The following is a 27,851-nucleotide window of genomic DNA, read 5'->3' as shown; positions in this document are numbered from 1 at the left end:
TAATTTCCCAATATATTTAAAAAAGAAAAGGAAGAAATCGAACATAATTTTTTACTGGTGGTAGGGCAGTGTTTATTTTCATAGCTGTCTTCCATAATTCTTGCTCTGTCAACACTACAGAACCTCAGGTAATTAATTGTGCTCTCCCTTTGGTAGTGTGCAAATGAAACCACTGTCTGTCTTGCAGGAAGTAAATCTGGACTGTGTGCTACTCAAATTCAGAAGCAAGTATACCATGCTGGAAAGCAAATCACACTTGCTCTCCAAACTGCCCAAGAAAGTAATCCCTCTGTAAGGTATTTTTGAGGTGCAATCCTGCATTAAGAGCTGCTTGTATTTGTCTTGCGCTGAAATGGTTCTCTTGTGCTGCCATGAAAAATGTCTACTACTTAAGCATTCATTTTTTTTCATCAAATAGAAGACATGAGCATCCTCCCTGATGAAATTGGCTTAATAAACCAGTCCCTTGTTTAAGAACAATGTCTACTATAAAGTAATAGATTTGGTGACAAATTATTCCTTTAAATGAGTTCTCTTTTGGGTTTAATCAGTCTGGTTTGGCTATTGTATGCAAAACCATGAATTTAGGAGAGTGTGCCTGTTAGAAAGGCAAACTGGGATATGACTGCTATTCTCCTTCACAGGTTTTAGATTTACAAAGGTAAAACGGCCTACCTGGGAAGATTAAAAGAACTGAAGTTAATCTAACCCAGAAAGACGACTCCTCTGAGGTGGGAGGAAGAGACTTAAGTCTTTATATGCATAAGAGACTGTTGTAAAGAAAATAGTCTGGCCATGTCTGTGGTGAAACAAACTCCTGGAGTTAAATTCCATATTAGACAAATATTTTTTTCCTTTCTAATACTAAAGGCAGGGCAGTAGTAGAAGATGACTTTCTAAGGAGAGTGCAAAAGTTTGACATTTAGGAGAAAGATAAAGATCCTGACTCCACTGTAGGCAGGCATTGGATTAGATCCCCCCCCACTCTGAGATCCCTTATACTTCCATTCTTGATTCTATGATTCAAGAAACAAGTGGTTCTGATTCTTTAGGTCTTCAGTAAGGTGAAATATGAAGAACTCCTTAGGTATGCTTGCCTTTTCATCAAAGCACAATGTCCTCTGTCCTACTTCATCCCACTCCCATCTTTTTCATTTGCCTTACAACTCTCTTCTCCATCCAGAGAGAGTCCATGGAGGAAAACCCTGCCAGATGAATTCAAAGTTAGCAAATCTGGGTGCTGAGAAAGCAAGGACGGGAGCAGTGTCACAAGGTGGTGGAAGTGTCTATGAATTCATGGTTGATGATGTCTGCGAGAAATGCTTTTTCTTTATATTGCTACTGCTCTCCTGAATACTTTTTAGAAAGTGTAAGAGGGAAAACAAGCACTTTTTCACATAAGCAATATTTTTCATTTATTTCCCAGCAGGGTATGTTTAAACAGAAGCATCTAGTCTCAGCTCAAATTACTGCCTGCTAAGTCAACTGTTCTAGACTGAGCACAAGGTAATGAATCAAGGTTGAATTCTGGACAGGTGCAATTAGACCGTTGATTCCTGTTTCGCTCTGCTTTGTCATTAGTGAGCTTCGGGCTAAAATTATTTGTAGAGTTTTGCTTGGGCTTTTTGCTCTGTAAAGGTTATTGTGGATGAAAAACATTTGACTTGCAGCTCTTTTGGAGTGGAGTTCATCCAAGAGCAGAGGCATGAGGAAGCCTATTTGTCACTTACAGTGACAGTGAAGTTTCAAGGAGCAGATGGTGTCACCCTTTTGCCTGAATTCTGAAAACAAGCGGTTCCTTCTCTGCAGCTTGGCTAGACTAATCAAGGACTACATCAAAAGATGTGGGTTGCTGCCATGGTGGGTCTGAGCAATGTCAGCTTGCTAGAGATAGGGTCTGCTCATGGAACTGTTGGTAAATAATTAGAAAAATTACTACCTGTTCTTGGGCTGTGCACAGTATATTTGCCTTGGAAGTCAAAGGAACTTTGCCTTTGTCAACTGGTTTGTGATTTTTATATTTGAGGCTATTACCAGTGCATCTAATACTATGCATGCTTGTGAATCACTGTCAAAATGGCTGTGGATGCCTTAGGTTAAAAGTGTGTGAAGCCACGGTGCCATCAGCATGTCATTAGTCCTGGGTCATGGGATTTCTCTCTGCAGACCTGGCACCAAATTCTTTGATATCGGTGACAACAAATGTACGGGATGTTTTGCCTCATTGAATGGGACAGCTGGGACATGGCCTTGGATTACTGGTGGGATGCTTCTCCAAACGGACAAATGACTTCTTTACAACAGGACTTTGGATCAGACGTCTGTGCCTTCCCTTCATGAAAGAGGTCCCTGAGGCGGGGGAAAAGCAGTGCTTGTGAGGTCTGGTTGCATTCCCTGGGGTGTAAAATGATGCTTGCTGCTTCTGGGCTCCCTGCTCCTAACGCTGAGAGATGATTCTGCTCAGTGCTGGGGGTGGGAACTTTTGTTTTCAGTTGGAGGGGCCTGAGCTCCACACTGACCATTTTGCAGTGTCCAGGGTGGCTGCTGTGTACAACGTAGTCACAGTGGCAAATTCCAGGTAATCACTAATTTGTTACTCATGGATTAATTCAGGTTCCTGCTTGCTGCTCATTCATGTTTTGCAAGTAGTAAGGCCTTTTAATGTTTTATTGAATTTTTTAGTTCTCACTACTGAATGGTATGGAGACAATTAAATTAATTTACTTCTGCCATTTTAGATACTGTTTATAACTCTCTTCCAGGTCTTCAGGCTATGCATTCGTCTCCTGCCAGGAGACCTGACGCATCTCTTCAAGAACTCTGTACTTTACAGAGACGACTTCAGTCTTTTCTTGTAAGGCAGTGCAGCAAACTGTTGTTGCGGGTGTGTGTCTTAAATAGGCAGCAAATCCTGTGTATGAAACTGTCTGGAATATTTTTGTTGCTCATAAGCTGCTGGCATAATATAAATATTAGTAACAGTGGATCAGTGGCACTCCTACTTCTCTCCTTGCTTCTGCCTTCCTATACCGAAACAGGGACTGTACTTCGCTGCTGATGCTCCTGCGCCTTCCATGCCGTTGGGAGCAGGTGACAGCACTCTGTGAGCAGCTCTGCTGTCTGCACCCCCCTAGGGCCAACTCACCGAAGAGCAGTGACTTTGGTGTGAGCCTTCTCTAGCACTCGCCTGTACACAGCTCGCACATTGCCCCAGATGGCTAATGCATCTTCACATACCCTTTGCTTACTGGGTTGTAGGGAGAGGAATCCCTCTGGGGGGATGTTACTGCTCTTGTTGCAGTTAAGACACACTCATGGCCTTTATTCAGTGCAAATGATGCATGCGTAGTCTTCTGTTTATCCTGAACCACGATTATGCACAGAAATGCTGTATCTCCTCTGTTCTCCTTTGGCTTTCTATTGTGTTTTCTCTCTCCAGTGTTTCTGTTTTCTTCACCTTCTGTGGCCAGTCCCCTCCACTCCCTCTTGTTTTCTGCTTCTCTGCAGACTTACATTTTACTGCCTATGTTCCACTGGAATTGTTCTTTTCTGAGGAAGCAGAAACAGTGGACTAGACTGAATGGACCCCCCCCATCCCACCTCCTCCCATAAAAGCAAGGTGTTTGCAGTAAAATACATTGAGGCTTAAATCACAATGTCATTAAGTAAAATCTTTCCTCTTTTGCAGGCACTCCTTGGGAACTGGTGTTACCAGATAAAGTTCATTCCTGAGCTCGAGCTTGTTGCCTCCTGCTCAGCCACTGATAAGAGGGCCACGATGCTTACTTTGCTTCCATTAAAATAACACAGGCAAACTCCGGTAAGACAGGTCTCTGTCTCTGTTCTGTAATTTATCCATTGCACAATGGTATCAGGCAATGCTGCTGGTATTTTAACGTTCTCTTCCTTCCAGGTAGAACGTACTGGTACCAAACTTTCAGGCGCTAGGAAACATGAGTTGTGGAGAAAATGTGGAAGGGGCTTACTTTTTAAAATTATTTATGTGGTTTTTTTTAACCTTTAAATAAATGAAACTTTTGAAAGTTATTTTAGGCTGTATGAGGACAGCTCCTGCAGAGTGGGAGGAAGATTGGGTATGCAGGATCGGTTTTTGTAGGAAAACATTGTCCTTTGGAGCCACCCCCTTGGGTCAGAAGGGCATCTTAAGGCATTCTCCTTCCTGGCTTAGGAAACTGAGTGGATTGTCTCAGGGCTCTATGGCCCAGGGAAAACTTGTGGTCTTCTCCCAGCAGAGAATCATTGCCTCTGGCAGAACTGGCACTCGAGATGCCAGGAACATGAACTGAGGCTGGAGCAGTGACTTTGGCAGTAGGTTGTGGCAGAGAGACTCAGGCTGAGCTGCTGCTGACTAGAGCCTCATGATGAATTTGGGAGGGCTGTTGATGAGGAAGCCTGCCTCAAGAGGGTGAGCCTGGGGAGCCTTAGACATTTGCAGGGAAATGGGGTAAGGTAGCAGAGGAATCTGGATCTCTGGTCAGAGGGAAGAGGGGTTGTACTGAATGGCTGTATTTGGGCTCTGCCTTCCCAGATGAGTGGAGCAGGAATGAGCCCAGGAAAGCAAGGGCTAGTTTAACAGGGATGCTTGAGGTCGTCTTGCTCACCTGCACAAATTGCGTATCTTCCTGGTAAATCACCTCCCTCGACTTTCTGGTTCCCCTTTCAGTCCTATTTCTCTGCTTTTCTTGCAAATATTACACAGCTTTCCCACCATTTGAATTCCCCCGTTCCTTTTGTTCCCATCTCTTTCCTTTTTTTGTTCACATTCCTTGATTGTGTCTCTCCTTTATATGCATCTCATCCCTCTTTTTCATTCCTGTTCTCACTTTTTCCCCTCTTGTGGCTCTGCATTCTCCCATCCCCCTTCCCTGCTTTCATAATGCATTTAGTCTGGCAGCAATCCACCATCTCCTGAAAGCTAATGGGGTACAACAGAAAGCCCCATAGCTGCTATTTAGCATGCTGGCAATTGTCCAAACATGTTTCTGTATCTGGTCTGCTATAAAGTTGGAAGACATCTGACAATTTTTTTTTACCTACAGCAGTATTGTTCGCTCTGTTTTCTTCACCCTCAGTAATCACTCTTTCCTCTCTGTTTTACCTGTTCGGGCTATTTTCTGCTCTTCAGCAATGTAGGCCGAATAACGTCTGCCTGGAAATTGTGGGTCTTCGCAACTGCAGTTTCGCCTGTCCAAACAATTCTGCAATAACAAAAGATATGAACGTTAAATTACTGCTTCCAAGAGACTAAAATCCCTATTGCTGCCACCTGGACTCTTAAACTTTTCTGTTTTTGATGCTGGTGGATAGGATAATGTTGAGTCTTCTGTGGCTGTCATAATTCATCAGCGTGTAAATTTTGTCTTGTCTTACTTTAAAAAATCTTTCTCTTACATCTTCTCCTGCATCCGGATAGATGAGCCTAAAGGAAATGGTGTGGTGATTTTGAAGGCTATTCTGCACGTGGGCTTGTTGCCTTTCTCCCTAAGAAAGCCGTTCCACTGTGGCTCTGATAAACTTGTGGTTTTTAAACCCAAAGCTTCTGGTGCTTCCTCTTGGTGTACGGGAGTGAATTTTGAGGATGGCGTAATGGTCTGCCACCGTTTAAAAACGACTTTTTTTTTTTTTTTAATATGCTGAATGACTTTAATGATTTTTTTCTGCTTCTGGCTGTAGCAGAAGAGGATTACCACCAGGTGGTACTGTTGGGCTTTCGTTTCTGCTGTAAACTGCCTGGGGTTTTGTGTAGTTTTCAGGGAAGGATTTATATGGTGGGATTAACCTGGGTCATCTCTGCAGATTTTTTTTTGTTTTGTTTTGTTATTTGCATATAAGCTTTGTATATGAGGGAATTTCAGCCCTTGAGTGGCTTGCAAATTCCTGACTGCTCCTCAAATATTCAGAATTTGGCATTTGAGGTGCGCTGTTGGTTGTTTAAATTACTTCTTTGGGGGCCCATTGCTGCTGCTAATCTATACACCTGCTTCTTTTCAAACCACGGTTGGTTGTTTTTTTAGCAACTGAGCAAACCTGGGATTGTGCTGCATGGCCAGAACTGCTGCTCAGAGCCATCCCTCATGTGCGCTTCATGGCAAGGGAATGCAGAAGGCCAGTCCAAAAGAGCTTCCTTCCAGAAATGCTTTCTCTGTTTGCAAAGCAATTTTCTCTAGTGCAAAGAGACACTAATTTCCAGGCATCTTGGAACAGGTGTGAGCTTCTTGTCTGGGCCCCTTTTTTAAGCCAAAAGTTGATCCTGGTTTGTAATCAGTTGGCTCTGTGCTCCTTCACCTGTGCTCACAGTGTTCACGTCCTTTTTTGCCAATGTTCTAGTTTTTAGCAGTAGCTGTGTTTCTTCCATTAGGGTACCAAGTGCTACTGATCTGGAAGGTGCCTGTTGGGAGTCTGAGCCTCCTGCTCTGGGGGTTGTCCGGGACTTGTAAACCAGAGAAACCAACTATCCCCAAAGCAAAACAGGAGCCCCTTTGGCCCTCCCTCCTGACAGAAGAGCCCATTGCCCAGGCTGGTCATTCCTTTTCCTTGACAGCGGTTGCTGTAAGCGGCTGCTCTGAGAGGCTGGCAGGCCGTTGCAAGCACCATCACTTACACTGACAGGCTGTTATTTTTCTATTAGGACTCTCTGATTTTAGGTTGTAAATCATGACTATATTACTTGCCAGAGCCCAGTCCTGGCTGTTGTGCTATCCAAGGGTTTGTATAAAGAGTGGCTGCACTTGACTTCTGCTTCATAGTTGTTCCAGCCTGCAGGAAGAGGACATGCTGTATCCTTCTCCTGAGCTGCTCTTTCCACACCTTGTTTCTCTACTGCCTTTTCTGCTTGGACTGTGATATCATGCAATTTGTCCTTCCTTTTCCTTGCAGTCTTTAACAGCTAGCCCACTGCAAAAGGAGACATTCTTTTCCTCTCTTATTCCTCAAAAAGGAGTGAAGGGACTAGCCGTGTGCTGGGTTTCTCTGGTTTTCCTTCTGGGAACAGAGTTAACAATTTGCATAGCACTTGCATGCAGCATTAGCTTTGCATGAAGTGAAGGCCAGCAATGGCCCCTGCTCTTCTGTAATAATTTTTTACCTGGGTACGGATATAATCAATCGAGCTTCATTGTCTGGATGGAGGTTCTTTCTAAACCTGATTAGATCAGGAGTTTCTGTCTGTGACTATTACAGATGCTCAAGGTTTGGATACTTTTATAAATGTCTCACCTTTGTTCCCTTCTTTGCCTTGCTCTCTTTTTAGCCAGTGTCTCCTCTTGTCCGATTTTCTATCTTTCCTTTTTGTGCCTTCTTTATTTACCCTGGAATTCTTCATGTAGACTCAGACAGACGCACAGACCTATCCTATGCAACCTCTGCTGAGAATCTGCAACGTGTTTCAAATTACCTGTTGTAATATTCATGCATAGGTGTAATTTTCTCTGCTCATAGGCCATCAGTGATTGCTTTAGACAAAGGCATCCTCAGTTTTGATGGTTCCCCTGAGATGAATGTTATTGGCAAGACACCATAAAAGTTTTTCTCCATTCTGCAGCTGACATCATACATGCTTATAATAGCTATTTTTCTGACACTCACTGTTTTATTATTAATACTGAGATTCATGTCTTAATCAGCCATTTGATGCTGGTCAGCGTTAATGGCAGCACAGTTCTAGTAGTAGGGCAGAACTGTGCTAAGCTTGGTAGAAATTTCTGCAAAGGCTGGTATATAAAGCCTGTATTGTGTCAGGGTTCTCTTGTAACCTTTAAAGTAATTAAGTAGCATTCATACAATTAGAATTTTTCCACCTTTTGATTCCCTGTATTTTTGGCCTCATGATGTTTGTTGCATGTTAATGTGATTTTAATGTGCTGTACTTGTTTGCAGACAAAAGTGACCCATCCAATCCTGGCAGGGATATATTGATGGACCATTGTCCTGTTGTTGATGCCTGTTAGAATAAAGTAAGCAACTTCTTCATGTGTGCTACCTTTCCGGTGAAAAAGGGCATGGGTGAGAGAAGGGAAATGCTTCTCAATGTGCACACAAGGAGATGATGATTTAGACAGACTCTGCATGACAGAGTAGCTCGGTATATGCTAGGCTTTAATGGCACTCTCGCTACTAACACAGCCCTGCAGATGTCCTTAAGGCATTGTTTCCTTTCTACTTTAAAAATTGTTACAGAGCTTCCCATTCCAACAAGCTGTATTTACAGATCTCCTAATCCAGTTATCGTGCCACTACATTTGTCTGATAGCTATAATGTCCTGTCTCCATCAAGAGCTAGTAATGAGTTTGTTCTTTGTTCTCATTTATGAATTTGTATAATGAATAGTTCTAAAGAGTTGGTGCATAACTGATGAGATCTTGGCAATGGAGTGCACTCTCTCCTCTTGGGGACAGCTTGCATGAGCCCTAGACACACAATCCATCAGGGAGGCAAAGGCATCCTTTTGTAATGCTGGATGAAACTGTACAAGATGCATGTATTTCGGTGTTGGGAATGTGAGCTGGTCTGATGCAATCGGGTCTGTAGTGAAATCATCCCATTTCTAATGGCATAGGCATATCTGAGACCTGGGTGTGCGCAGGTAGCTGCTCCCTCTCTCTCTGGACTATGACATTACCGGTAGTTCTTTTGCTGAATGCTTTGTTTGGTTCATGCAGGCATTCAAATTATATGTTGTCCAGCTCATCAAATTACCCTTATGCTTACTTAAGAGTGTTTTTTTTTTTTTTTTTTTAAAAAAAAACCCTAAACTTGTTTCTCACCAGTGCTAATTAACACATGGAGATGGGCTTTGTTACATTATGCTTTATCACTGTTCTGCAGTCCTGTCTGTCTTTAGCCTTTCCTGAGCTGGGCCCATGGTGAGTATTTGCAGGGGTATTATGGTTTTGGAGAAGTGCCCACTAGAAACTAGTTGAAGAGTGATTGAGAAGTTATCCAAATAAAAGCAGTGTGCATATTAATAGTACTCCAGCAGTAAAAACCAAGTAGAATTAAATGGACTGTGTTTCTAAAATATCTTGGCTTCTAGCAGACTGAAACGTGAGCTAAATCTACTCACTTGCACATCATAATATAAACAGCTTGATGTGGAATAAATTTCTGTCACATCAATGGAACAAATTTAGATTAAAACTCTGTTCATGACTGACTCGGTGCTCTGATTTACATGTTGGTGCTCAGAATCTCTTGCAGCTTCCAGACGGCACTGCTAGTACCCGAGTGGGATTTTTGCATGCTTTACAAATGCATCGTGTTCTTTACCTTAGGTTTCACAAAGCAGTTTATTTTTACAAAAGTAGAAAGGGATTTCATCATCTTGGTATTCTAATGGATATTGTTTGGCTGTGGAGTTGATCCTGTGCTGAGCTGGTGGCCCTGTCTTGTTCTCAGTGGAGCCACTATAAGTTGACTCTACTGGAAACTGCTGTAGCCATCCTGCCAGGTGTGTCTCTAAAAAAGTGATTCAACTTTTCCAAGTGCTTCTAGTAGTGGATACTGTTTTGCTCTTAGTGCTTATTATTGGAGCCAATGAGTGGTATTAAATGCAGCGTGATGAAAGAAAGATAGTAGAAAATATCAATGATGAAACATGATTCATTTCCCATGGTCAGACATTTACTGAAAATCAAGAGGAATCAGTGAGAAGTATGCAAAAGAAACAAAGTTTTTGTGCAAGCTACAAGTGATGCTGACGAGAGGAAAACATGCTGGGTGGGCTCATATAGCCAGTCTTACACGATGCATCAAGGTGCTAAAGAGAATTCTGTTTTCTGTTTCTACTTTTGCAGAGACTTGGCATCTGCTTCACTTGTCATGAAACAGCCCAAAGGAGAAGAGACTGCTCATGCAAGAGGACATCAGCAAGTGTGGTTCTGTGGTTTAGGTAAGAGCTGGAGCAAACTTGCGCTTGATCCAAACTCTGCTCACTGTGTAAGCACTGTTGCTTCTTCTACAGGCATCCTGCTCCCAAGCAACAGATTCTTTTAGAAATGAAGAAGCATAACCTCCTAGCATTCTAGCTTCTCTCTCTGCCTCATCTTTGTCAGCAGCATAGTGTTCTAATTCTGGGTGTTTTATATCTCAGTAAAGTTGCTGCAGAATTTGTCTTTACAAGATATTCTCTTATGCTTAATCTTGAAATAATGCCCTTCAAAAAGGGCTGTGATGGACTTCAAACGTGCAGAATGTACTTCAGATAAAAGCATGACTGTAATGGTCTGTGAAGCATGATTTGAAGTGTAGGAACTTTGGGCATGTGGTGATGCTTCTGACATTTGCAGAGAGCCCAACCAGCAGAAGGTGAAAACGTCAAGATATGTGTCGATTCTCTCAAGAACCAGAAAGCTGCTGTTAAAACTGAAGTTTTAGCAAAAACAAAATGACCAAAGCTAGCAGAAAGATCTAAGGGGTGAAACAGCAACTGTACAAAGGGTTGGAATTGTTGGTCCTGCTCTGCAGCCCACCCACCGGCCACAGAGTAAGAAGAGCAGACAATGCATGAGTCACTCTGTGGCCTCCCTTCTAGGTGATTTTACAACAGAAATGTGAGCAGCAAAATCCTGACACAGCTATCCTAATCACCAGTTCTGAGGATGGCTACGTTTTTGCTTCATCAGTAGATAAGAACGGAGGTAAGCTGGGCAAATTCTGAGCAGAGCACTGGAGAGGTGAGTGCAGTTGCCCAGTGCATGTCTACAGATACTAATAACTGGATCTTTTTGTCTGGGCATTAAGGTGAATTGGAGTATGTTCAGGAGGAAACTAAACTAAAGTACTTACCTGTGCTGAATGCAGAAATATGGTCCAGCGGGGTCCTGACTTTACATCAGGCAAATCTCTAAACAAGACTGTGCTCAACTGATCCACGCTGTGTCTGAGAGTCATTTCGGTCTCATAGTTGCTGTGAACTACTGAACTCTACAAGTTGTTTGTTATTGCTGTCCACATCCCTGAAGGGATGAAAGTTCCCCTTTTCTTTTTTTTTTTTTTTTGGCAGATAACTTTCTTGCAGTTTCTTAAAGTCACAGTGACAATTCCTACAGAAATAATTTAGATAGTGGAGAAGATGTAAAGGTTAAACTGACAAGAACCTCCATAAATTGTTGAGCTTGTCCTTAGTGAGAATCTTCATGAATTAATTTTATCTGTTCAGCAGATTGTGAATGGTTGGATTTCATCCCTGGTCCCTTCAGAGCTTCTGAGCTCTTGGAGGGTCATTTGAAGAACATAGCTCACATTTTGTGTGTAAAAAGTCTCAAGCTTGTCATTAATTCAGCAGCAGCTGCAATGTCAGACTGTGGAAGCTCTGGGGGAGATACGTAGGTAGAACCACATGGAATACTCACCCATTAATATCAACTGGCCTTTGTGAAGTGGGACCTTGGCTCTGTGGCAGAATGATATCACCTGAGCAGATATTTACCTCCCAGTGTTTTATTAGCTGTTATGACTGGTTTTATAATTAACTTCTGATTCGTTTATACTCTGTATATTCCTATTTGAAAGTGTAGTAGGATGCCTCGTTCGTACCAAAAGGGTTTCATTCTTAGAAATAGTTTTAGCCTTTGGTCAGTTTTTGTGGGAGACTGGGGAGCAGGATTTGATTCCAGCTGAAGTGCCAGCAGATCCAGCGCTTGTGCCATGCAAACAGTGGAAGGGCTGAAATGAGGCAAGTGGAGGAATAGTCCGTGGCTCTGAAGGGTCCCTGACAGCCCTCGCAGTAGGTTCCTACTTACGTATAGATTTTACAAAGAGAAGAAATACCTCTGTTTATTTTTAATTGTCTTATCCCCAAAGCATTAGTTACTTTAGCCTTTAGCTTTTGATCTCATAAGATGTTGTAAGATCAGGTGACATTACAGTGGGCGTCTGCTACAGGCCACTCGACCAGGAAGACTGAGCAGATGAGGCTCTCTATAGACAGGTAGGAGTAGCCTCACATTCACAAGCCCTGGCCCTCATCGGGGGGACTTCAACCACCCTGGTATCTGTTGGAGGGACAACACAGCAGGGCATAAAAAATCCAGGAGGTTCCTGGAATGTGTTGATGGTAACTTCCTTCTCCAAGTGATAGAGGAGCCAATGAAGAGAGGTGCTATGGTGGACCTTGTTCTCACCAACAAGGAGGGGCTGGTGGGAAAAGTGAAGCTTAAGGGCAGCATTGGCTGCAGTGACCATGAAATGATGGAGTTCAAGATCCTTTAGGCACTGAGGAGCGTGCACAAGCAAGCTCACTATCCTGGACTTCAGGAGAGCAGGCTTTGGCCTCTTCAGTGATCTGCTTGGTAGAGTACCATTGGATAAAACCCTGGAGGTAAGTGGGGCCCAGGCAAGCTGGTTAGTATTCAAGGATTATCTCCTCCAAGCTCAGGAGTGATGCATCCCAACAAAGAGGAGGTCAGGCAAAAATGCCAGGAGGCCTGCATGGACGAACAAGGTGCTCCTGGATGAACTCAAACACAAAAAGGAAGCCTATAGAGGGTGGAAGCAAGGGCAGGTAGTCTGAGAGGAATAGAGAGAAATTGTCTGAGCAGCCAGGGAATCAGGTTAGGAAAGCTAAAGCCCTGATATAATTAAACCTGGCAAGGGATGTCAAGGGCAACAAGAAAAGCTTCTGTAGGTACATCAGTGATAAAAGAAAGACTAGGGAAGGTGTGGGTCCTCTCTAGAAGGAAATGGGAGACCCAGTTGCCTGGGATATGGAGAAGGCTGAGGTACTCAATGACTTTTTTGCCTCAGTCTTCACCAGCAAGTGCTCAAGCCACACCGCCCAAGTCACAGAAGGCAAAGGCAGGGACTGGGTGAATGAAGAACTGCCCACTGTAGGAGAAGATCAGGTTTGAGGCCATCTAAGGAACCTGAAGGTGCACAAGTTTATGGGACCTGATGAGGTGCATCCGCTGGTATTAAGGGAACTGGCGGATGAAGCTGCTAAGCCACTATCCATCACTTTTGAGAAGCTGTGGCAGTCCAGCGAAGTTTCCACTTCCTGGAAAAGGGGAAATGTAACCCCCATTTTTAAAAAGGGGGAAAAAAGGAAGATCTGGAGAACTATAGGCCAGTCGCACCCTGTGCCCGGTGAAATCATTGAGCAGATCCTCCTGGAAACTGTGCTAAGGCACATGGAAAATAAGGAAGTGACTGGTGACAGCCAACATGGCTTCGCTAAGGGCAAATTGTGCCTGACAAATTTGGTGGCCTTCTACGAGGGGGTTACAGTGTTGGTGGATAAGGGAAGAGCAACTGACATTATCTGCCTGGAATGTACACTGTCCCGCATAACATCCTTGTCTCTAAATTGGAGAGACACGTATTTGACAGATGGACCACTCGGTGGATCAGGAATTGACTGGATGGTCACACTGAAAGAGTTGTGGTTAACGGCTCGATGTTCAAGTGGAGGCTAATGATGAGTGGCATTCCTCAGGGGTTGGTATTGGGACCAGTGCTGTTTAACATCTTTGTCAGTGACATAGACAGTGGGATTGAGCTCAGCCTCATCTAGTGGAAGGTGTCCTTGCCCATGGCAGGGGAATTGAGCTAGATCATCTTTAAGGTCCCTTCCAACACAAGCCATTCTATGATCTGTTGCTCTTTGATCAAACAACTCTGGACTCAGCCACGTTTTAGGGGCAGACACTTAAATTTTAGAGTTATAGCAAGAAGAAGTTAATTTCAGCCTGGCCAAAATACAACTAAAACCAGTGGGAAAATGCGGCAATTCTTGTTATCTCACATTGTCACTTTTGCTCAGAAATATGTACAGCCAATCTTCATGTTTACAGTAATTGCATTTATTGCTGAATATACCCTGAACTAGTGCTTGAACCCCAGTGTGCAGGCAGGGCAGGTTCCGTGGAGCTGCCATCACCAGCAGACTATTCCCGAGAGGGTGTGCACGTTGCAGGATGCCAGCATCGTCAGGCAGGAGCCACCAAAGCCTTGCCTCATCTTGGCTGGGTTTTGAGATGTTGGGTGTGGGTGTGCCGGCCTCCTGTGAAGGTAGAGATGTTCCTTGGAATAGATTAGTTAAAAACACAGTGAAAGCCAAGCTCATTAACTGGCTGAGCAGGTTGCTCAGAGCTGACAAACAGCGCAGGCATGACAATGCCTCTGTCCCTTTCCTAAGAGTTTCTCTTGGGGGCAAGTACTGGATTGGTAGAAAGAGCAGGGATGTGACAGCAAGAATAAGGCTTGTGAACTTTATTTTTGCCAATAGTTATAATGTCTCCTTTGCAGTCCTCTCTGGCCTCATGATCCTTCTTTTTGGTCCTTGCAGTATTGCAGGTGTTGAGGGTGGTCGTCTGCCACAGCTCTGTCCTGTGGCAGTGGCTCTGGGCAGAACAGGACCCCAGGCTCTGAGGGATGGGACCCACAGGTGAGACTCAGTGTGATGGGGAAGAGACCTGGCCATATGGATTTATACAGGGAAGCAGCTGGTGTGAAGTGCAAGTACACCATTTGTACAGGCTCATAATCATTCCTCTGAATGCTTGGTCCTTAAAACACTGATAGGTTGTTATTTTCATTGCCTAAAATCCTGAGCAGCAACCTGTCAGCAGCTTTGCTTAGGGGAAAGTGGAGCATTGCATGGTGTTCTGCTAACACGTGCAAGATGATGAGGTATTGTGATAATGGTGGCTGGCCAGAGACCCTCAGCAAGAGAGACAGCTGAGTGGCTGATATCCCTTCCATGGCAGCACCCTAATTGCCAAGGACGCATTCATGTTCATGCACATTATTTGGTAATTATACTTAGTAGACCATAGGGGACAGTTAGGAAAGCTTAAATATGTGGCAGCTTCTACTACATCATCACTGTAAGCACCAGCAAGGCTTGGATTGCAGCCTTTGAAAGGGTTAGTGCAAAGCAATGGGAAGCAGCTTCCTGCAGCAAAGGGCAGAGGAGCATCTTTTGGAGGGCAGGCAGGTGTGTCACGCTGGGAGTCTGGGTCATCTTTTTGGTTGTAGGGAAAGAAGGGGATGCCTGTAAATGCTTCCTCTCCTCTGCATTTAGAGTTATGGGGGAAATGCATGATGAGAAACAGATACTGATCTTCTTTTAACAAGTAATTGAAATTGTTTTTTTTAAATCTAAGCCTGAACTCTACTGTGCATTGATGTTGAACACAAAGGTAGAACACAAGTGGTGGAACAATGCTTTGTACTGTACAGTGTGCCTTGCATCTTATTAATTCACAGTTATGTCTTTTCTAGAAAAATGTCATGGTTTGTGAAATCACTTGACGCTTGAGAACTAAGTGAAGCCTTGACAATGGTCTGGAAAACATCACTGCCACCAGCCACTCTGAGTCTGCCAGAGACCAGCCGACATCCAGAGCATTTTGTCTCCCTCATGTCAGGTTGACTCCTGCCTTTGTTCATGTGCTGGGAGCTGGCTGTGCCTAATGGGAAGCTGCCACCCTTCCAGCTGGGGCAATGGGGCAACAGAGAAACAACCTGGTGAGCAGTGTTTTATTCCAGAAGAATTATCTATTGAATCCTTCTGAACAATTTTGGCAGACATGAAGAAGATAAATTCTATGTGTAAAACGTGTATGTGTATATGAGCTGTGTGAAGCTTGTATTTGAGCAAGGAAGGAGACTGCAGGAGCACTGATGCAGGCAGCTGCTTTGTTTGCCATCACAAATAGTGATACACTTGGGCCAGCCCAGGCAGAATGGCACTGCAACAGAGCAGCCTGCAGCTCAGCAATGGGCACTGCTGGTGCAGAAATTCAGGGGTTAAAGCTCCAGCCTGGGTGGGCACCTGTGGGATAAAACTGGCTGTAGCAGACCACTGATCACCTTGGTGTGCATAGCATTGCCCTGCTGGGGCAGGTGAAAACTTCCCCAAGTGGCCTAGATGTGTAATTTATGCTGGCTGTCTCCAGAGCCAGCTCCAGGTTTTGCATGGAAGGGAAGGGAGCAGAGCAAGAAGAAACCATGAGGAGCATCAGTGGTGGGTTTGAGGGCAGAGCTTTTCAAAACAGGGATTCTGGTCAAGTGGACTGGTAAGACAAAGCTCCTGTGAGACCCAGGATGGCCAGAGAAAGGAGCAGTGCTCAAACCTAGGTGGTGTCCATCCACGCCTGAAAGGCTGTTGGAGGTTTTTTGTGCTTCTGTTTGCCTGCAGTTGTTGACCTGCAGTAGACAGAGATGCTGGGTATTGACATTTCATCTGTAAATATAATGTGAAATATAGGTTTATAATTTGGGGTTTATCCCTTGGGACTGTAGCCAAGCACGTGGCATTACTGTGCAGTGCCAGATGAGCAATTAGCAGATCTGTGCAGGAGCTGTTTGCTGTGCAGAGCAATGGAGGTGTCATTAGCATGCAATTATGGGACTGCCTTGAAGTGTCGTATTGTCTATGAAGTGGCTTTGAACTGAGCAGAGCTTGGACAACAGCTGCGGATAATATCACAGCCAGCAGCAGCTGGGGGGCTTGGGCATGTGGAGCGTGTGCCTCCATCATGGCAGATTGTCAGTGGTGTGTGCTCACCTCCCTGTGGGCAATGTGAATATGCGCTGCACAGTGTGGGAGGTAGGAGAGGAGGGAGAACACTGCAGACTTGCAAGGAAGAGGGTACCATCCTGCTTTTCATGTAGGCAGGGGAAGCTTTGCACTGAGCATGAATTCTGCAGGTTGGCCTTTTTCTTTCTCACCCCTTTAGTCACTGGTGTGGCCTGAGAGGTTAGTGTGACCTGTGCTAGGGACCATTGCCAGCCTGGTCACTGCTCAGGCACCTGGAGCAGGATGGTCCAGGGGGTTTCCTGTGGCTCTGGGTACCTGCTAGGGCTGGCAGGGAAGAAAAGGAGGAAGGCTGCAGGATGTCGTCTTGGTATGCTGGCTGCAACTGGAGCAGTGCACCTTCACATCATGCTCCTGACAGAGTATGTTTGTTTGCCTATTTTACGTGGGAGTGGGAAGGACTTTGGTTTGGGGATGCAGCCAGAAAGATCTGCAGGACATCTCAGGAAGGGTACATTTGCCTAGAGGGACAGGTGCCTGAGAAGTCAGTGATGAGGCTGCCTCTGTCATAGTGTGGAGAAGGTGCATTAATTCATTGGCTTTGCAGTATACTTTTCCCAAGACTTTAGGGCCTTTCTCTGATCTTTTGTATCCCTAAGCTTTTGTGCTGTGAGGCTATTTGGTATCCAGATCTCATCACTCAACTTCTCAGAACTAAGCACATTTTTTCTCATTATTAGAGATAAGAGTAAAGCAACAGGGCAAGGTCCTTATTATTTTTTAATGCTAGCTGTATTTATTATGAAGGTTTTGTACAAAATGATCTTTGCTTCATGATTTGGAGAATTGTTAGTCATAATAGCACACAATAAAACATTTGCACAGACGAGCTTTGCGGATTGGGTTTTCCGATTTGCACCCAGGGCATCTTGTCGGAGGGCTGCCATGTGAAATAGCTGTTGCCAGGGCTGGATTTTGTAGGAGTTGTCTGGGGAAAGGACCTCTGGCTTCCACCCTGTGTAAGGGAGTGTTCCCTGCACAGACCAAGCTGTGCTAAGTGAAAATAGGTTCATGTTGCTTAACAGTATGCTTCAAATACTTTGCAAGGTAATTGTGGGTTGCTATTTTGGACTCCAAAATTGCTGATGATGGGTGGATTATTCTAGAGAAAAAGTAAAAAGACAAGTTATGATATCTTAAATATCTGTGGGGTTTTCACTCACTCATCTGAATGGGAGACAGGGTATACCTGCCTGTCTGACTGAATTACTATAGAGAAAGGTGAGCAAAGGGAGAATACTTTGGGGATGTCACTGGCAGGTTATTAAGACTGAAGATGATGAGGGTTTGAGTCTTTCTCCTGTGTGGTCTGCTGATATCACTGCAAGGTTCGAATGCAGAAAGTGCCATCGTATTTCAAGAAACATAGGAGAAGGGTGAGTAAAACCTCTACAGTTTTATGCCAGCATTTCTGCACATTGTATAAGCATTTCTCCATGTCCATTTCCTCCCTGCTCTGCTTGTTTTACATCCTATTAAAGTCCTGGTCATTTGGAATGTCATCTCTTTTAGGACATAAGCCAGTCTTGTTTTGTAGAATCCTTCTACCTCAGCCCTGCTGAGTTTTGAAGGACTTGGATTTTTTCATCTATCCCACAGCATGAGCTATTTTTGAGCTGCAATCCACTTGAATTAAAACCACACATGTCTCTCTGCTTCCTTGGGTGCACCTGCATGCATCCAGAAATCTAAATTGTATTGTGAGCAGCTTTAGCTGACTGCAAACACAAACCTTGCACTGTGCTTCCTTTAAGTGTTACCTCCCTTGAGAAGTGAGAAAATGACAGCTTAGATGCTCTTCCATAGTTACAACTCGGCATCCTGAGCATTAGTCCCAATGACAGTGTTTTTCTTTACAGCTTGTGAAGATTCAACAAATATCATTTTTGAGCCTGAAATGAGCAAATTCACATTCCCATAATTAAAGGTGGATTCAGTAGCTTTCAAAGGGTGAGTGGCAAACAGAATAAAGGCTTCTGCATGATTCTTTGTCTTCTGACAAAATCTCAAGGCCCAGCTGTAGACTAAGGTGTACAGTGAGCATTGTATGCATCATAGCAAAACTGGTGGCTGCAGGAGGAACTTATACGGTAAGTAAAGATGTGTTGAGTACATCCATTACAGCCTGCCTACAGGATCAACAAGCTAACTGACGGAGAGGCTTTTGCAGACATCTTGAATCTGAGACCCATCTGCAAGGGATTATCTGGAGAGAAATGACAAGGCAAAAAAAAATCTTATTGAATAAATGTGTCTGGTTTTTGGCAAGAAAAGATGCAGCCTTGGACACTCATCTTGCAAAAGTCAGCCTTATTTCTCTCTCATCTCTCTGCATTTTGTTTCCTGCCAGGGCTGTTTAGGGGGACAATTCCTTCTGCTGTTCTGCATCTTCAACTGTGGTTTTTGGGGGTTGATTTGGGTTTTGGTGTTTTATTGTTTGTTGGTTTTGGTGTTTTGGGGGTTTTTTAGGTATTACTGTTGATGTTTTAAAAGCAAATTAAGGGCCCTGCAGGAGCTGCTTTGCTGGATGCTCTAGGACTTTTCCAACCTTAACCATTCTGAGATTCTATGAATGCACACTGTCAGTGCCAAGCCCAGGCTGTCTGGTGGGGCTTGTCAGCTGTGGTCTCCCCAGGTCCAGACCTTGCCATGGCAGGCACTCAGCAAGGAACCTTTCGAACCAGCCTTTTGGTTTTGGGATTGACTGGCCTGGAGACAGCTGTGAAATGAAACCTGCTGTGGTTTGTTTGCTTGCTGTTCACAGGAGGGGGGTAGAATTCATCTGCTTGCTAAGGCTGCCTTCTCCTGAGGCAAGGGCCTGGAGGCAGCACTTAAAAACATTAAATTGGGATCAAATCATCTCCTGATGATCAGCTCTCTTATTTCTCTCAAGTGCTTTTGTCTGATAATGGTTTGTTTTTTTTTGTAATAGTGTCGTTTTGTCTGCAGCAATATTGATGCAAGCATGGAAGTCACATTAAGAAACAACATCCTGTTTGAGTTAAAAAAACCCAACTAATTTCTGATTATGTTCACTAGAAGCATGAGGCAGAGAAAAGCAATTTTTCCTCCCTTGGCTCCTCCAAGTGCAGACATGGAGCACTTGCTTCTTGAGACCCCCCTTCTGCAAACCCACACTGCTGAAATGGGGCAGAACCTTGGTTTATCTTCCTGACCATGGGCACGTAACCTCTCCAGGGCTGCAGCAGACAGGTCCCTGCTGGGAGCAGAGTGAACTGTAGTTTTGTTACACCCTAACCCTTCTGAGCTGCGTGCATTATCCTTCTGTGCCGTATCTCTAGAGGAGATCTCCGCTCAGTCCTGCGGTGCTAATGACTAACACCCCTGAAACAATGTATGACAGCACCGGTCAGATTCTGCCACTGCTAAAAGGAAAACAATCTAGGCCTATTTTTTCCACCTGACTTAAGCTTAAATCTCTGAGCCTGGAATGGAATAATATTCTCATGTGTTTCAGACACATACTTCCAGGCTGCTTTTCCGTTGGGCATAGGAGGTTGCTGCATCATATAAATTGTAAGTGAGGCTCCTTTTCAGTTTCTTTTTGCACCTGTTAATGCTGGTGGGAGATGCCCTGGTGCTTTCCCCTTCTGTCTGGCTGTTTGCAATGGGCTGTGACACTGTGGGCACCCCAAATGCAGAATGCCTGTTCCAGCTGCACGCATGTTGACCTGTCACTGGCTTCAGGACAGAGAGCACCATGGGGACAGTTGCTAATTATGTAGAAAAGCTACTCTAAATGCTGCCCTAAATGTACGAAAAGTAAAAAATGTGTGGAAAAAGAGAAAGAAGGGCAGGGATGGTCAAAGTTCTTTATATATGCATATATATGTATTTTATATATATGTATACCTAATGAAAAGTTCAATGTCTTCTGATGTGGCTGTTTCTCTCCAGATTTGTGAAGAGCTAATTGCAGCTATATTGAGGGCTTATGGGAAGTTTAGGCATGTAAAGGTTAGCTTTCAACCCTAAATTGTCTCCCTGTTTTCTCTTGAATCATTTGTTTACTGATATTTCTGATTTGTTTTTTTTTTCCTCTGTAAATTGTTGAATGTTGGCATCCCTGTTATCTAAATACAAATTTGAGAAGAGCTAAAAAACTTTTGCAGAGATGGCCTGTATCTCAAGGTATATGCAGCTTTTAAAAGTTTATCAGAGGAGCTATCTTGATTGGGAGCTGAGCCTGCTTTTTTAAACAGGACTGAGTTTTTTTAAAAACAAATATCTCTTATAAATCAGGCAGACTTGTTTTGACACCTAATTAAGTTAATTTAGGTGGTTTAATATAGTTCAGCAGCAGCTCAAAATCATGGTTTTCCACCTGATCTGATATATCGATTCTACTGGTGTTTCGTCCATAAATCTCTTTCTCTTTCCATGCAGCTGTAATTGCATTTGAGAAAAGGAAAATCATTATGTGCCCAAGCCACCCAAAGTGCATAATTACTCCATTGAAATACCTCTAGAGGTAAGTGAGAGCCAAGTGTCGCTTGTGAGCCTGAAGTTCCTTGACAGTTTCTGCAAGAAGCTGTGTACAAGCAGCTAACGGAGCGGTAGTGGGCAGCCCAGCAGCAGGTTGGGGGGCAGGAGTGGGGGACAAACCCATGACAATGCCATGCAATGGCAAAACTGCGTTCACACTGTTTCCTGCTAACATGGCAACAATGTGTAAAGCCATTCTAGCAGAAATCCACTTCCTCCTAGATGACATGGGGTAGGATTTCAGCACTGCATTCTGACTTTCTTATGAGGTCATCTTTTGTTTTTTGGATCAACCTTCTTCAAGACCCCGTGGGAGCTTTTGTTCTGGAAATCAGCTGTAAGCCCACAGGGATGTTTTCTTCCCTGATTTCTCATTAGTCAAAATCCAAATTATACAAGCCATGAGGGGTTTTGAGTTTTTTTTGTTTGGCTTTTTCTTCCCCTTTTGGAGCAGTTCAAGTGTCTGTTCTTTGCTGGAGCAGTTGCATATTCTACCTGTGTTAATTCGTAAAAGGCAAGCTGGGTATTAGGAATCTTGCATAGACACAACCATCAGTTTGATTCTTAGACTGCACTGTTTATGTGCTAAAGCAATATATGTATATTGTATGAAGATGTGGTTGTCTGGGGGACTGAACAGTGAAATTCAAAAGCCCTGATGCATGTTTCTGCATACACCTGGTTTAGGTTTGTTTATCTCCAGATGCATGCACCAAATCCATCTGTTCCTTCACATTGTAATAAGATAATTTTACTAAGAACTGCATAAAGGCAGCATATTGTCCCTGGAGTGTAGTATTCCTGTATTGTAAATACACATAAGCTTTTGCAAATATGGAAGACATTTGTTAAATATTTGCACAGAACCTTTCTGTTACCTTTGTCCCCCGTCCTGGTTCTAGTCAAATCTTAATGGGGAGACTTGGCAGGCCAAAGGTGTTGAGATCTTTGTTTATTCAGGATGCATCAAAGTCAGGAAAATCCTGCACTCAGGATCCCAGGACTGACACACAAAGATGCTTACTGTCCCCCTGCACAGGTAACCCTCTGGGATACAGGGTGAGTCTCCTCTCCCCTTCCCTGCAGTATCTCGGTGTGTGGTGGCTTTTCTCAAGACCATGTTTTTTAAAATGCCATGTCCAGCAGAAGCTGCACAGAACCAAATACCTCTGAGGAGGCATCTCCTGTCCCTAAATGGTAGTTGGCCTGTTATGGTTGCTGCCAGCAGGATTTATGAGCAGGTTGTCATTGTCCTCAGAAACATGTCCTGTGAATTGCAGCCAGGACTTTACTTAAAGGATGTCTCTCCCTGCTGTTGTGTGCACTGGTCCCTTTTGTCTGTGCCTCTCTGCACAGTGTGTTTGCTTCACCTGTGAATTCTACCACTTGTGCAAGGACATAAGATTAAACAGAATTGCACCCCTGCAATACTGGAAATGGTGTTCTGGAAATGTGACTTTCCGAAGGGCTTTAAATCAAACGTTGGCTAGATGGAGCTGCCGTGATTTAAGTGCTTTCTGCCTTCTGGAGCAGCAGTGCAGGTACATCTGTGGAAGGCAGGTCCAGCAGGTTGTGTTCTGGTGCAGCCGTGTGCCCAGGCTAGCCCAGGACCAGCTAGACTCAGAAGTGTTTACTTGCATTTATGTGGGTCTTGAAAGGCTTCTTAAATTGTATGAAGTTAATACAATGGAAAAAGGATTTTTCCTGCCTACCTAAGCAAGCCTTTAGTGATTAATGCTGTAAAGTGAAAACAGCAGCAACAAATTCAGTTTTATAATGTGCTGTGGATTCCAGGTCTATGAAAAATGTGTGCTTCATAAAAGAAATTTTCCCTTCTCTTAGTATTCTTTCAAAAAATATCTTATCTCCCTAAAATCCTCGTGTCTCCATAGCTGCATTTTGATGCTAATGGGATTCATAGCTTCACAATTCTTTCTCTCTTCTTGCATTGGTACAAGGCTAAACTCTATTGCAGAATAGATGTGTTTGACTAGAGAAAAACTTAGCAGAAGAGAGGATTCACTCTTTGGTTGTGAAATTAGTTGAGCTTTTTTTCATCTGTTGTTTTTGCAGAAATGTATTATGTGCCATAACTACCGCAAGAAAAAGGAAATCTTGAGGTACAGGATGAGTTGCTTGCTGTTGTCTCTGACGCTGAACAGTAAACAGACAGACCGTCATGAGTGGAAGACATTTTAATTCACATAATTTGTTATTCTAAAACTTTGATTATTTTAATGGTGGTAAAAACTCTTGCATCTGCTTTTGAATTACAGCTAAGGAAGTACAGAGGATCTAAACAGTCTCCTTGCTAAAAATACATTCTGCTAGAAGTGCTGCTTTCCAAACCTGCGTCGTACTTGGTTGTGTGCTTCAAGGGAAAGTTTGGGACATTGACTATTGCTCCTGCTTTCTTTTGGTTGCTCTACATAAATGGCTGTATTTTGCCACCACTTTCATTGTGATCATTTTCCCCATAACAGGAATTTGTTCCTCCTCATAGCTGCTTTCCAGGGAGGGAGCAAGCGGCTGCACTTTGCATGCATACCACAAGAAGCAGGGTGTGTGGAATAGCAAAAGCAGCAGATGCACTGCAGGGTAGCAGAAGGGTTTCCTCCCACCCCTTCACGCAGCAGAACCACACAATTACCTGTCTGAACTGGCTGTGTTCAACCTTTTCTTGGCATGAGATCAAGCCCAATAAATGGTTTTTCTCAGCCTTCAGAAAAGGAGGCTCAGAGGGGATCTCATCACCATGTACCAGTACTTAAGGGGTATCTACAAAGAAGATGGAGACTCCCTTTTTACAAGGAATCATGTGGAGAGGACAAGGGGGGATGGACACAAGTTGCTCTTGGGGAGATAAAGATTGGACACGAGAGGAAAATTTTTCACAGTGAGGACAGTCACCATTGGAATAATCTCCCCAGGGAAGGGGTTGACTTGGCCACGTTGGACACCTTCAAGAATCGTCTGGACAGGGTGCTGGGCCATCTTGTCTAGACTGTGCTCTTCCCAGAAAGGTTGCACTAGATGATCCCTGAGGTCCCTTCCAACCTGGGATTCTGTGGGATTCTGTGGGATTCTGTGGGATTCTGTGGGATTCTGTGGGATTCTGTGGGATTCTGTGGGATTCTGTGGGATTCTGTGGGATTCTGTGGGATTCTGTGGGATTCTGTGGGATTCTGTGGGATTCTGTGGGATTCTGTGGGATTCGTGTCAAAACATGATGGAAGGCTGCTGGGAAGTCTGCTGCCTGGGCAGCAGGTAGTAGCGCAGGGCTAGTGGTGGCCTCCACTCCGCTTTTCCTTTTCTGTGGACAAGAAATAGCTGCAAAACCTCCCTTCCATCTTTCAAAAAGTAGATGAGATCAACTTTCTACAAACACAGGGTGTAGGTCCTTCCAAGAGGCTGATCTGTAATTTTCCTGCCAAACAGGAGTTCAGTGACACTGAAGCTGCTGCCTGTAGGTTTGATCTGTGAGGAACCTTGCGCAGCCAGGCTGTAGGTGTGGGGAACGAGCCGGGGGGAAGGTGGTGAGTACTGCAACCAGCGTCCTTGCTGCTGCTGAGTGTCGTGGGCCATTTCTGTAGGTGACATCCATCCTTGTCAAAACCTGCAAGAGCCGTTCATGCTGTTTGCCTTTTCCTCTGGGCACAGCACGAGCAAGGGGCTCTCCTGGTCCGAGCCCACTCCAAGAGAGATCAGCAAGGATGGCTTCATGGCTTGCTCAGTGTAAAGGCAAAATTCCAGCTCAACCTGGCCTGTCCCTGCCCTGCTCTCGCACAGCTCTTTAGCTTGTGCTCAGCACTGGTCCTAGCCAGCGTGCTCGTCCCAGCCTTCCAGGAGCTTATCCCAGTCCGCTGAGCTGAATGTAAAACTAAGGGTTTTCTTTGAATGAGAGATTTCAGCTCTGTTCCTAACTACAGCAAAGCACACTGCTACTCAGACATAAAGGTACACTGTGACTCAGGATATTCTTCCTGCTCATGAAGCTATCCAGAAATTGCAGATGCGGATTATATGACTTGAATGCTACACTATTTATGATGTGTGTTCAGTCACCTAAATCACGTTGGCAGTGTTTGAGCTTTGCCTGGATAATTGATTCAAATGTAAATTGAATGAATAAATCCTTTGCAGCTAAAATATGCCCTCTTTTTATCTTGATTCTTTTTCTTCTCTTTGGTGAATGGCATAGCAAATAGGTAGTTATAATCTCATAAATAGATATTTGACTACTTTTGTAGGAGGGCAGGTAAAAATGATGTTTGTATGGTCTGTTTTGAAATGCTGTACTGTTTTGTTTATTGAATTACTATCCTGTTTATAACTTGGCTTCTGTACTTCTGGTCAATAATCTGCTTGTGGAAATGTTTGTGCCACTCTTCAATGGCAAGGCCAGGTGGTTATTTGTTTCTTTAAGTCCACAGTAGTTGAAGGCAAAGTATCAGAGAAATCTTTTTCTTTTTCTTTTTTTTTTTCTTTTAAATAACCATGGAGTGGAATATTGTGAGCCCCACTGGCATCAAAGGTTTCTTTGGTTTGGGAATCTGCACAGAGGAACTCGAACTGGCATAAGGACAAGCCTTTGAGGATTTTGTGAACATTTCAAGCTTTTTTTCCTTAAGACTTCACTGATGTTTCATTAGAGACAGGGCTAACATGCTAACTACAAGCCAACAAAACAATGCCGTTTGAGCTTTCCTCCCAGCCTGATTATGTTTAATCAGCAGTTCCACAGATGGTAATTCTTGGAGTTGCTGTCTTTTCAGCACAGCCTGGTGGCCCCTCGTTCCCTTATCCCTTGCAGTTCAGGGACGGAGTTTCCACTCCTGGAGTGAACATCCTGCCAGTGCGTGGAATCAGGCACTTGGCATTCCTCAGGCTATAAATATTTGGGTGTTTTTCATGTCTCAGGGCAGAAATCCCAGTGCTGCTATGCTGGGCACTTGCTGCCGTGTCAGGATTTCGCTCTGCCCTCATCAGCTCTTCCCTTTGCTCTGTCATTAAAATAACTGAAATAGCCAGAGTGGATTATTTCTGTCCATTCAGGACTGTCACTTCTTGCTGACAGCTATTGCTTTCAGGCCCTTCAGAGGGAGGTACCGGCACTCTGCAGCACATCTGAAACCACCTGTCTGCCTCCCCTCGTGGTTTTGGTCTCAGAGTCTCTGGGAGTAGGAGCTGGAGCCCTCCAAAGAGTAATATAATTGAAATATATTACCAGTCACTCCGATGCTTCCCTATGTCCTCAGTGTCTGTGTAAATGTCCAGACCTTTTCTGAATCGAAATAACGCCTTGGCTTCAGAGATGTCCTTTGGCAGGATATCCCATATTTGAATCTCCAATGTGAAAATACATTTCCTCATGCCAGTTCTCCAAAAGCCAAAAATCCCTCCTTTAGCTGCTTATGCCACAGTCCCGTTTGCTGGAGGTCTTGTACTTATGTGATTTCTTTTTCTTTCTTTTGCTTCTGTCTCTGCTTATCTCACCACAGTGCCAGGGGCTGGCTGTTCTGGGGCAACTGGTGCAGCAATCCAGCGTACCGCATACATGACAGTATCGAACCCCAGTGTGACTGCGGTGCTGGGAGGTACCACTCCTGAAAACATAGCAAGGTCCATCTTTCCTTGCCACCCTCCACCCTTTCCTCACAGCCCCATCCACCAGTCTTCTGGAGGCACTCTATGTGCCTTCAAACACCCAATGTTCCGTTGACTTCTTGCTGCACTGAAAGGGACTGGGTTGCTTCTGCATTTGTTTAGCAAGAGGCTGGTTTGTGCCCTCTATCATTGCTACCAGCTGTTAAGCATCAATATTCATAGATTTTGTTATACTGCTTCTTGCATGTGTTTACAGGAGAAAAAGATTGCAAATAAAATGGTTCATGCTCAAACTTGCCGCTATCCAGAATCTGAATTTCTCTCTCCCTACCTGTGTGCTGGGCTGTTATGAATAGGAGATTTTGTGACTGGCTTCAGAGCCTCACTTTGGCTATTTAGAAAACATCCATTCAATAAATCATATAGGGAGCAGCTGCCGCTCTCTGCTGAGCCAAGGCGCATCAGATAAAATATTGCTCATTTATTTGGTTTGGTAGAAATAAAGTTGCTGTAGTGGAACATCATTTCAGACTGTTCTTAATTCACCTCAGGGCTATTTCTAATAGCAGCACACAATTCTCGTGTGACAGTCTGAGTGAATGAGATGGGTGTTTTGATGTCAAGCTGAATGTAAGAAAGGTTTTAGGAATCAAAGCTTTGAAAGAGAAATAACTAGTGTTTGTGCTCTGATACGGGAAGAGTTCCCTGTTTTATTATTAACACTATAGCTATTGAAAGTCCTGACACTTGTTCCTTGGGGATTTGAAGCAATTCAGGCCATGAAATACTGTTTCAGCTCAGTGTTTTACGAGTCACTGCATGTTGGTAAAGCTGAAGGTGGCCTTGATAGCTAGCGGAGGCACCCAGGGCTGGCATTAACTTAATATTTGTTTGGTTTTTCAGCTGTGTGGCAACCAGGAAACCTGCTGCTCCCCAGCTCTTGGCTGACAGCAGATAGCTGCTTTTGTCCAAGCAGAAAGGTTTATGAAAAGCTGTCCAAAGCATTTCAATTTAGGCTTGCTGCTTTGCACAAATGTCATCAGCATAATATTCAGCAATGGGGCCATGGCATCTGTAGGGATGTTACCAGCTGATCTGGAAAGATGCTAGAGGCTGTTTCTTCAAAAAGTAAAAAAGGAAAAAAACCGAATAGGTAGGAAGACAGAATGTTGCAATGTA

General features: G+C 44.0%; 1 long non-coding RNA gene across 1 annotated transcript; it reads left to right on the top strand.

The window, feature by feature from the left end:
* The first annotated feature begins 128 nt into the window (after positions 1-128).
* Positions 129-25,243, top strand: LOC142064192 (uncharacterized). Its single transcript, XR_012663025.1, has 7 exons — positions 129-3,820; positions 7,897-7,973; positions 9,814-9,908; positions 15,242-17,935; positions 18,419-18,509; positions 20,967-21,051; positions 22,026-25,243. It is a non-coding gene; the product is annotated as an uncharacterized LOC142064192 (long non-coding RNA).
* The last annotated feature ends 2,608 nt before the right edge of the window (positions 25,244-27,851 follow it).

Source organism: Phalacrocorax aristotelis, chromosome 13 (assembly GCF_949628215.1).
Source record: "Phalacrocorax aristotelis chromosome 13, bGulAri2.1, whole genome shotgun sequence".
Lineage (NCBI taxonomy): Eukaryota > Metazoa > Chordata > Aves > Suliformes > Phalacrocoracidae > Phalacrocorax > Phalacrocorax aristotelis.
Note: the sequence above shows the minus strand (reverse complement) of the source record. Positions and strands in the feature narration are given on the sequence as shown.